This window comes from Canis lupus, chromosome 5 (genome assembly GCF_003254725.2).
Source record: "Canis lupus dingo isolate Sandy chromosome 5, ASM325472v2, whole genome shotgun sequence".
NCBI lineage: Eukaryota > Metazoa > Chordata > Mammalia > Carnivora > Canidae > Canis > Canis lupus.
The window spans coordinates 44,958,719-44,970,849 of NC_064247.1; positions in this window are offsets into that span (position 1 = coordinate 44,958,719).

Below are 12,131 nucleotides of genomic sequence, written 5' to 3' on the forward strand. Positions count from 1 at the left end.
GTCTCTCTTTTCCTTGTTTCAAAGACAAACACATTTAATTTGTAAAAGTAAATTGTTTTCTCTGCTTCTTTATAAAATAGTTTTAATTGAAATAGGAATCCCATTGAGAGCTAAGTTCTATTGTGCTACTCCTGCTCAAAGCCTTCTATTAGCTTCTCATCTCTAAGCAAGTCAAAGACCTTACAGTGACCTGTAGGATATATCTAATCTCTATGCACCCTCCACTCTTCCACTCTTCCCCTGAATGCTACTTGCTGGCCAATAGGAATGCTCCACCACAGGACCTTTGCACTTGTTCCTCTTCTTGGGTCACCTTCCCACCCCATGACCATATATCTTTTTCAGTTCCTTCAAATGTCATCTTCTGAGGAAGCCTTTCATGACCACTGTATCTAAAATGAGTATCGTTGGGCCACCCCCACAAGCACACTCACATACATCATCTAGATCCCTTCCTTTATATTTTTGCTCTAGCATTTAACAGACATTTTACTTATTTGTATAGATTATTCTTTGCTTCCGTACAAAAAAGTAAGCTGCATGGAGGTGGAGGTTTTGCCTGATTTATTCACTACTATATCCTCAGCACCTAGAAAAATATCTGTAACATAGGTGCTTAGCAAAAAAATTATTAAAAGAATGAGTGAACAAAGCCAAAATTGTACCCTAAGAATAGGTCATATCACATTTATTCCTTCTTATTATTCACATCTCTGCTCAAGAAACCTCTCTATCCACCCAGTTTAAGTAGCCCATCCTGCAAGTCCTTCTCTATGCCTTTATCCTGATTTATTTCTTCATAGCATTCACCATTATTAAATGTTATTACTCAAAATTTGTTAACTTTAAAAATTTAGTTATTTGTCTTGCCCATTTGAAGGTAAGCTCAATGGGGGCAAAGAATTTGTCCTGTTCACTGCTGTGTCTCCTCAGCTTAGAATTTTTTTAGTCAAAAATCATTTTGATCATATATGTGTGGGTCTATTTCTATTTGAATCCTTGATGCTATTCCATTGACCTATATGAAAGTCCTTTCTCCAATATCACATTGTCTTAGCTAACTGTATAATAAGTCTGGCAATCAGGATGTATATTAATTTCTCCTAAAAATCTTGCTGGGATTTTGATTAAGATTGTATGAAATCGGGATCCCTGGGTGGCGCAGCGGTTTGGTGCCTGTCTTTGGCTCAGGGCACGATCCTGGAGACCCGGGATCGAATCCCACGTCAGGCTCCCGGTGCATGGAGCCTGCTTCTCCCTCTGCTTGTGTCTCTGCCTCTCTCTCTCTCTCTCTGTGTGACTATCATAAATAAATAAATAAATAAATAAATAAATAAATAAATAAGATTGTACGAAATCTACAGATCAGTTGGGGAGAACTGAAATCTTAACAATAGTGAAGTCAATCCCTTAAGCAAGCAGGATCAGGCCCTAATCCCTGACATGAGTCCTGTGATGGTGGAAAGACCAGAAAGGGAAAGGAGCTTTCTGGTAAAGTCTCATTAGAGATGCCCTTTCATCAATGGCAGCCCCAAAGGTGCAGAACCTCCTCATTCTAAAGAGTTGTGTAATAAGAGGCAATGAATATCTCCACAATGACTCATGATGGATAAGGATCAATGACTATAAAGGTAGAAAACTTGCCCCTTGCCTTAAGATGTGGGTTCTCTATGCTGCCTAAGTTTCAATTTCAAAAAAAAATTGGAGTTGAATTTCCAATCAGTCCAACGAGATGGGATGCACAGAATTCAAGTTGATACAAAAAGTAAGAAAATTAAATTAATCTGGGCTTTCCAGAGAACAGGACTGGAGCCCCTGGGTGGCTCAGTGGTTGAGTGTCTGCCTTCAGCTTAGGGTGTGATCCTGGAGTCCCAGGATCAAGTCCCACATCGGGGTCCCTGCATGGAGCCTGCTTCTCCCTCTGATTCTGTCTCTGCCTCTCTCTCTCTGTCTCTCATGAGTAAATAAATAAAATCTTTAAAAAAAAAGAGAGAGAGAGAACAGAACCAACAGGAGACCTATATATCTGCCTATCTATGTATCAATCCATCCATCTATCCATCCATCCATATATCGAGAGTGGGGTGGGATTATAAAAGGGGTGATTTATGATAAGGAATTGGCTCATACGAATATGGAGACTGAGAAGTCCCAAAATTTGTGGTCAATAAACTAGAGATGCAGTAGAGATGAAATTCGAAGAACCAAGAGAGTTGATGGTGTAAGTTCTAGCCCAAGTCCAAGTTCCAAGACAGGAGAAAATTAGTGTCCTCACTTGAAGACAGAGAGTGAATTTTCTTTCACTCAGCCTTTTTTTGTTCTACTCATTTGTCTGCATGATAGGATAAGGCCCACCCACACTGGGGAGGGCAATACTGATTCCAATGTTAATTTCATCCAGATACACCCTTAATGAAAAAAACAAACAGAAAAACCAAATAGCTGAGAACTCTGGCTGGTCAAGTTGACACATAAAATTAACCATCACAGGAGATAATTGTTGCACCCAAATTTCTGGACTAAGATTCATACTCGTGACACCAGAATCAGTTTCTGACTCATTGTTCAGGAAGACATAGATCCACAGGCTAATGTGAAGAGAAAAGTAGAGAGGACAAAAAAGAAATTATAGGAGAAGCTTTTCACAATCCATCAGGAATGAACCCCAGCATTCTGTTTTTAAAACAGTGCTCAAGGTAAGGAAGCATGTATTTTTAAATATCACCAAGATAGCCCAAGAAATCAGATCCCTGTTTTACACCACTCACAAAAAACTTAAATGTAAGACCTAAAGTTATAAAACTCCTCGAGAAAACATACAGAAGAAGATCTTTGACATGGGCCTTGGCAACGGCTTCTTGGCTAAGACACCAAAAGCCCAGGCAACAAATACTAAGATAAAAAAAGTGAAACTACATTAAACAGTTTCTGCACAACAAAGGAAGTAATAAACTGGAAAGGCAACCTAACAAAATGGGAGAAAATGTTTGCAAACCACATGTCTGATAAGGGATTAATATCTAAAATATATCAAGAATCATACAGTACACTAGCAAAAAGTAAATAACCAATTTAAAAATGGGCAAAGGACCTGAAGAGGCATTTTGCCAAAGAAGACATAAAATGGCCAATAGGCCTATGAAAAGATGCACAGCATCATTCATTATCAGGGAAAATCAAATCAAAACCACAAGGGGATATCACCTTATACTTATTAGGATGGTAACTATCAAAAAGACAAAAGATAACAAATGTTGGTGAGATTATGCAGAAAAGAGAACCTTTATAATGCTGTTGGTGGGTTTGTAAAACATTACAGAAGACAGTATGGAATTTCCTCAAAAAAATTAAAAATTGAACTACCGTAAGATCCAACAATCCCACTCCTGGGTATATATCAAATGAATTGAATTCAGTATCTCCAAGGGATATTTGCGTATCATGGTCATTGCAGCATTTTTCAGAATAGCCAAGATATGGAAACAACCTAAATATCCTAAATATATGGATGACTGGATAAAGAAGATAGAATAGATAGATACACAGGGAATATTAGCCATGAGAAAGAAAGAAATCCTGCTATTTGCAACAACATGGCAGGAGCCTGAAAGATATTATGTAAGTGAAATAAGCTAGACAAAGGAAGACATTGTATTGTATGGTTATCACTTATACGTGGAATCTAAACAAAATTTTTTTTGAAGTCAGACTCATTGGAACCTTGAGTAGAATGGTGGTTACCAGGGGCTAGGAGTGGCGGGGTACAAGACGTCTGTTACAAGATGAGTAAGTTCAGGAGACCTAATGTATGGCTTGGTGATTATAGTTAACAATAATGTACTGTATACCTGAAATTTGCAAATGGAATAAATCCCAAGTGTTCTCACCACATACACACAAAAATTGAAACTATGGGAGGTGGTGGATGTGTTAATTAATTCGATTGTGGTAATCATTTCACAATGTATATGTATAGCAAAACATTGTGTTGTTCATCTTAAATATTTGACAATTATTTGTCCAAAATAAATGAATTACATAAATAATTTGTCAACTTCTTTGACAATTTTTGTCAAAAATAAATGAATGAAAATATTTTAGGAAAGAAAATGCCAACTATATTTTAATAATAGAACAGAATGAAAAGAAAATATGCTAAGTGTTAGCAGCCAGTCACAAAAGGCCATATATTATATTTCATTTCATTTATATGAAATATCCAGAATAGGCAAATCCATAGAGACACAAAGTGGCAGAGTAGTGGTTTTTTTGGGCTGAGACAGTTGGGGGAGAGGGGAATGAGTGACTGTTGTCGGTTACAGATTTCATCTGGGATGATGAGAATGTTCTAAAATTGATAGTATTGTCAGTCGCACAATTCTGTGTGCATACTAAAAACTGTTGCACTACACACTTCAAATGGGTAAATTGTGTGTGTGGTATGTGAATTATGTGAGTTAATTTAATTCAGTTATCAGCTCAGACTTTATTCCCATGTTTTTAAGAGTCATGTCAAACCCAAACAAACTGTAGAGGAAGCACTTGGGAACTTCCCACTGGGTTGAAAGAAGCAGACTTAAAAATTAACAAAAGACACCTTTAATAAGACACCACATAGTCCTCAATTGCTGAGGACTGAAAACCAGAGGCTAAAATATAGGTCATAATCTAATCTCTTAAACTAAACCTATTTTTAGCTAAGGCTACTTAATCTTACTACCCCTTCTCTAAGAAACTCCTTATCAATTAAATTGCCATTTCATGTTCAGAGTTCCTACAATGTGCCCACTGTATTTGTTTTGATTAAAATATTTCACGATCCAAATAAATACAAACCAAAATCAATTTCCATCTGATAAAACATGTAAATTTAAGGTCCTCTAATACTAATGCTGCTCAGAAATACAGAAGATTCGGCAGGTCCCTAAAAGTTGTTGAGCACCTGAAGAATGACCTGGGTTACATCAGCTACAAGGGGATTTGTAATCGGACTGACTTGGAGTCGAAAAAACAAACCTTAAGAATTCACTGTTTTCAGCAGTTTTCAACCTGAATCAGGATAATTTCCAATAACAACAACAAAAAAATGTATTAAGAGCAGAAAAATGAAGAGAGAACACATAACAGTCTTCCTGACGTTGCCTTCATTTGTCTTCAAAATTGATGGGCACCAGAATTCAGGAACCAGTTGCTACTTGTTCCACCATCTATGAGGGACACTTTACTTACTCTCTTCTTTATCAATGACCAAGACCTGACAGAGTGTCAACTAACACATAGCTTCACTTCCTAGAACAAGAGCTATTTTATTTATACTTTCTATGTCTCAAGCTATAAATGCCAATAGTACTTAGAATTTTGTGTTAATGAAAAGAAGAAAAATCACTGCAAACTTAGTCTACCAAATTTAAAAGCATATTATAAAGCTATACAATTTGTTAAAAATATGGTACTAGTTCAGTTCGGGAATACATATTAAGTCAAAAAAGAACAGAAGAGAAAAATCTAGAAATAAACTAGGTGAATTTACAGTTTTACTATATGTTAAAGGCGATATTTGAAATTAAATGAATAGTTTAGACAACTTATGAAGCAGCTAAGATACTGGATGAAGATATCCACACAGATATTATTGTACCCTATCATTTACCAAAGTAAATGCTAGATGAATGAAAGATAAATGTATTCTTAATAAACCCATAAATGCTTTAGGGGAATATCTTTTTTTCTCTTGAAACAGAGAACTTTCTAAGAATACATACAAATTCAGATTTTTAGGGAAAAAAATTAATATATTTGGCTACATAAGTAGTTCTGTAGGTAGGAAAATGATATCAAGTTTAAAATCACAGGACTGAAATAAAATAAAATAAAATAAAATAATAAAATAAAATAAAATAAAATAAAATCACAGGACTACCTTTTGCTAGGTGATCGTGTGCAAATATATTTGCAGAAGTAAAGTACTTTGATTCTTAATATGTATAAAACTCTTGTGTATCAATTTAAAAAGGGAAATGTAAGTAATTCACAAAAGAGAGGGGGAAAATATGAAAAAGAATTCCATATCACCAGTTCTTAAATAGTTTCACTTAAAATAACACTGAGGTCGTTTTTTTGTTTTGTTTTCTGAGTAAATTAGTAATTCTTTTAAAACACGAAAACACATATTTTGGTTGGGGGGCGGGGGACAGTATTCTCAAGAACTGTTAAGCAAAGGGATGCCTGGGTGGCTCAGCGGTTGAGCGTCTGCCTTCAGCTCAGGGTGTGTGTGATCCTGGAGCCCTTGGATCGAGTCCCTGGATCGAGTCCCACATCAGGCTACTTGCAGACAGCCTGCTTCTCCCTCTGCCTGTGTCTCTGCTCTCTCAGTGTCTCTCATGAATAAATTAAATAAAATCTTAAAGAAAAAAAACCTGTTAAGCAAGATGATTTAGTACCACAAAAAAAAGAAATGTGTATACTCTTCAATCCCACTTTGATCTTCTGAAAAAGCATCTTAAAGAATAATTAAGGATGTGTTCAAAGATTGACTTGTCCTCTGAAATCTACATTGCTCTCTTTCTCACCTCTTTTGGAACTGAACTCAAATGTCTTCTTCACAGTGAAGCCTGCATGACATGCCACCCTATGTAAAGTCCAAAGCCTCATATACCATTTACCCCCTTCCCTGATGTATTTTCCCCACCATGGCACCTGTAGGTTCATGACCATCTCAGATTTCCTGGTGCAATCTGAAACCAGCCCCACTATACAGAGGGCAGGGAGAGACCAAAGGAAGAAGCAGACCACTCCAGATTGGTAGGTGGCAATTTTAATAATGACAAAGGGAGGGACGCCTGGCTGGCTCAGCGTTTGGGCGTCTGCCTTCAGCTCAGGCCGTGATCCCGGGATCTGGATCCCTTGAGAGGAGCCTGCTTCTCCCTCTGCCTGTGTCTCTGCCTCTCTCTCTGTCTGTGTCTCTCATAAATAAATAAATAAAATCTTAAAAAAAAATAACAAAGGGAATTTACACACACTTGTCTTAGGCAGCAGCCAGAGAAATGGATCTCTGCACCTGCCCTCCAAATCTTAAGAGGCTTCTAAAGAGGCCCTAACTGGGCTCAGTCACATACACCATGAGGGTATGTTCAATATCACATTGCCATCTCAAGGCTGTGTCCTTAGAACAGCCTCTGGAAGCAGGGAAGGCAAGTAGAATCCACATCCTCAGGACAGGGGTGGGTGTAAGGAGCCTCTGAGTACCCAGGTCCAGAGGATAGGTCAACTGCAGTCACATCTTTTTTGATCAAGTTCCCCCAAAGCACTTGCCAGATATTTTATTTATTTATCTAGTTTTTTTATTTTCTTCTTCCACTAAAATATAAGTTCAGTATGACAAGTAATTTTTGTCTGTTTTGATCACTCTTATGACCAGGCACAGTCCTAAGATTTGTGGGGTCTGACATTTATACAATTGGGGTCCTCCTTAAAAAACTGTTTCTAAAGTAAATTTTATTTATTTTTTTAAAGATATTATTTATTTATTCATAGAGATGCAGAGAGAGAGAGAGAGAGGCAGAGACACAGGCAGAGGGAGAAGCAGGTTCCATGCAGAGAGCCTGATGTGGGACTCGATCCAGGGTCTCCAGGATCACGCCCTGGGCTGCAGGCAGCGCTAAACCGCTATGCCACCGGGGCTGCCCTTTAAAGTAAATTTTAAAATTTCAAACTGGGGCAGCCCCGGTGGCTCAGCGGTTTAGCACCACCTTCAGCCCAGGGCCTGATCCTGGAGACCTGGGAACGAGTCCCACGTCGGGCTCCCTGCCTGGAGCCTGCTTCTCCCTCTGCCTGTGTCTCCACTTCTCTCTGTGTGTGTGTCTCTGATGAATGAATAAATAAAATCTTTTTAAAAAATTAAAAAATAAAAAAAATAAAATTTCAAACTTAAAAAACCCGAGGACAAATCTACAAAATCTAGGGGCCCCTGGGTGGCTCAGTTAAGCATCTGACTCTTGATTTGGATGCAGGTCATGATCTCAGGGTCCTGAGACGGAGTTCTGCATCAGGCTCTAAGCTCAGCAAGGAGCCTGCATGGGATTCTCTCTCCCCCCCTCTTTCTGTCCCTCCCCAACTTGTGCTATCTTTCTCTAAAATGAATATCAAATCGTTTTTTAAAAAAAATCTATAAAATCTAGAAAAATGACAACACACATTTAAATTAAAACCCTTCATAAGTTGAATTATTTTGGTATTGGCTGGATTCTTAAAGATATTTCCCACACAAAGCCAAGGAATAACTGATACTTTTTTTTTTTTTTTGTAAATCAGAGTTCATTCATTCATTATATTTTGCAAATGTATTGCGATATAATTCACATACCATAAATCTACCCATTTAAAGTATACAATTGGTCTTTAGTACAGTTATGCAAACATCACCACACTCAAATTAGAACCATTTTTATCACCCATGCCAAGTTCATACCATACTTATCATCAACATTTAGGGTGTTCCTACTTTTTTTTGTTTTTGTTTTTTATGACTTTTTATTGAGATGAAATTAACATACTATTCAATTCACCTTTTTAAAGTATATAGTCCGATGGCTTTCAGTATAGTCAAAGAGTTGTGCAACCATCACCACTAATTCCAGGACATTGTCATGACCCACAAAACATTCTGTGCCCATTAGAGTCATTCCTCATTTCCCGTTCCCTCAGCCACTGACAACCACATACCCACATTTTATTTCTACGGATTTGTTCATTCTGGACATTTCAAATAAATGGAATTATATAGTATGTGGGCTTTTGTGCCTGGCTTTTTTTCCCACTTAACAAAATGTTTTCAAGGTTCATCCAACCGCGTATCAGTATTTCACCTCTTTTTATGGCTGAAAAATATTTCATTGTATGGATATACCACTCCTCAGTTGATGGATATTTAGATTGCTTCCACTTTTTGGCTATTATTAATAACACTGCTATGGACATTTGTGTATAATTTTTTGTATGATGTATGTTTTCATCTCTCTTGGCTATATACCTAGGAAAATGGAACTGCTGCCATATGGCAACTCAAAATTTAACATTTTGAAGAACTGCCAAAATCTTCAGTACTTACACAATTTCACATTCTCACCAGCAATTTACATGGGTTCCAATTTTTCCATATCTTTGTCAATATTTGTTATTGTCTGCCTTTTTTATTTTAGCCTTCCTAGGGAAATGTGATATCTCAAAGTGATTTTGATTTGCATTTCCTAATGTCTCCGGATTTCAGATTTCGAGCATTTTTTTCATGTATCCATTAGCCACTTTCATATCTTTGGAGAAATGCCTATTCAGATCCTTTGTTCACTTTTTAAAACTGGATTGTGTCTTTTTATTATTAAAGTGAGACGGGAAGCCACTGGGGCAGAGGAGTGGCACGATCTGATTTACATTTTACAGGCTCAAGTTGACTGCTGTGTTGAGACTAGTCTGAAGGAGAAAATAGGCAAAAAGCAGGGAAACTACTAGTGAGGAGGTTAGCGCAGTAACACAAGCAAAATAGGATAGTGTCCTCAAACCACAGTGGTAGCAGTGGTGGTCTGAGAAATGTTTTGATTCTGGATACATTTTGGAGCTAGAAGTGACAAGATTTCCTGATGGATTGCATGGGGGATGTGCAATGATAAGTTCTGAAACACTTCCAAGTCCTTTGTTCTGAGGAACAGAACCAGAGAGTCAGTAGTTTGATTTTGGACATGCTGAGTTTGAGATGCCTATTAGGCATCCAAGTGGAGAGATTATGTTGGCAGTTGTATATATAACTCGGGGGTTTAGAGAAGTCTGGGCTGGAGATAAAATGTGTATCAGCTGCCTACAAAAGGTTATTTAAAGGCACAAGATAGCATGAGATCACCAAGTCAGTGAGTATAGATACAGAGGATAGGTTTTTGTTGAATAAATGAAGTTTATTCCTTAATGCATTTTATATATATATATTTCTATTAATTTAATTTCTATTAATTTCTATTTCTATTAATTTAATTTCTATTAATTAATCTAATTTCTATTAATTTCTATTTCTATTAATAAATATATATTTCTATTAATTAAACTTCCAACTAAATTTGTGGAAAGTGTATTAATCCTGCAGTTTCTCATGCTATTCATTTGTCCTCAAAAATGTTTTATGTGACACCTTGCATTCAATCTCTCACTAATGTGCTTTAGGGTGCTAAATTCAAACAGCCTGTGTATCTGCCCCCAACCTTCAACTTCCCCTTACTGATAAGCTATAGAAAAAGAAGAGATAGGGGCACCTGGGTGGCTCAGTCAGTTAAGCATCTGCCTTTGGCTCAGGTCATGATCCCAGAGTCCTGGGATTGAGCCCCCCACATTAGGCTCTCTGCTCAGCAGGGAGTATGCTTTCCTCTCTGCCCCTCTCACTCAGCTCGTGCTCTCTCAAATAAATAAATAAAATCTTAAAAGAAGAGATAAATGCTGATATAGAATGTGGTGATAAAATGTGTTTCTCAACTGCAGAAACATAAGTGCATTTATGCTTTAAATTATTAAGTAAAATAATTATCCACCTAAGATTGAATTGATGGTTTAGAGTTATACGGAGGATAAGAAAATGAAGGCACACTTTTGATTTAATAATCTCTAATAATTAATTTGAAAGTGTGTGAAACAGCTGTAATTAACCAGTTTTGATTATGAGATCATCAACAATAGAGATACTATGCAGATTTCAAGTGTGGTCTTTTCCATATGTGTGATCTCAAGATTAGGACCACTTCGTCTAAGTGCCCAATACTGAACATGAATAATTGTTTCAAAATGGTCATTTATTAATTTTGCACTATGCCTGGTGACTACAAGGTATTAAATGTTAGAACTGGAATTCACTTTCTACAAAGTTACACTTCGTAAAAAAATGTGAGGGAAGTTCTGAAATTTAAATTCTCCAGCAACTTTGGTTCTCTTTTTTCTTTTCTTAAGATTTTATCTATTCATGCGAGACATAGAGAGGCAAAGACATAGGCAGAGGGAGAAGTAGGCTCCCTGCAGGGATCATGCTGCAGAACTCGATCCCAGGACCCCAGGATCACAACCTGAGCCAAAGGCAGACACACTCAACTGCTGAGCCACCCAGGCACCCCCACTTTAGTTCTTTAAAACAAACAAACAAACAAACAAACAACCCAGACATTTGTTTTCTACTTCTTTCTGCAAAAACTGATACCCTCAGTGGAAATCTGTAAAGAGCCACTGTAGGAAGCAGAAAGGAGAAAATAACTTTCCAATTACAATGACTGGACAAGACATTTTTTATTCGCATTTAACTGACAAAAAACAAAGAGGGAAGTTTGTTGTTTAAATCTCAAAACAGGAGATGCTGTTTAAATACCAGGTGCATGATTTCTCAGACACATCCATTCTCAGCCTCAGAGGAGGAACCTTGATGCATCCAGTGTACTTTCTAAATGAAAATGCATATGTAAAAACCCTTGGACCAGAGAAGTTTCCTTGGGAACTGTTCTTTCTTACGGGCATTTTATGGTTATATTGATAATATTAAATTTCTACTAAAACTTTACACTTGGGATCCCTGGGTGGCGCAGCGGTTTGGCGCCTGTCTTTGGCCCGGGGCGTGATCCTGGAGACCCGGGATCGAATCCCACGTCGGGCTCCTGGTGCATGGAGCCTGCTTCTCCCTCTGCCTGTGTCTCTGCGCCTCTCTCTCTCTCTGTGACTATCATAAATAATAAAAAAAAAAAATTAAAAAAAATAAATAAAATAAAACTTTACACTTACTCAGACAACACAAAGAAATAACTAGCTCAGGCTCTTTGTAATCTAGCAGCCTAAATCCACTTGAAAGACATTAGATCTTCCCCAAATGTTTCATGCATAAGGAGAACATATTATTCTTTAAGTAGGATTTTACAGCAGCTCATTCTTTTCTATAGCGCACAAAAACTCTTTAAAGTATGTACAGCAATTTTTTTAAAGAGTTGACTTTTCTCTCTTTTCCAATACAGGAATTACTGATTATTAACCAGGTCCAGCCACCCACCCCCACCCACAGGAGTGTTAGCCTCAGCAAAGCTCTAATTAGCAACTGGATCCCTTCCAGAATGCACATATCCCTA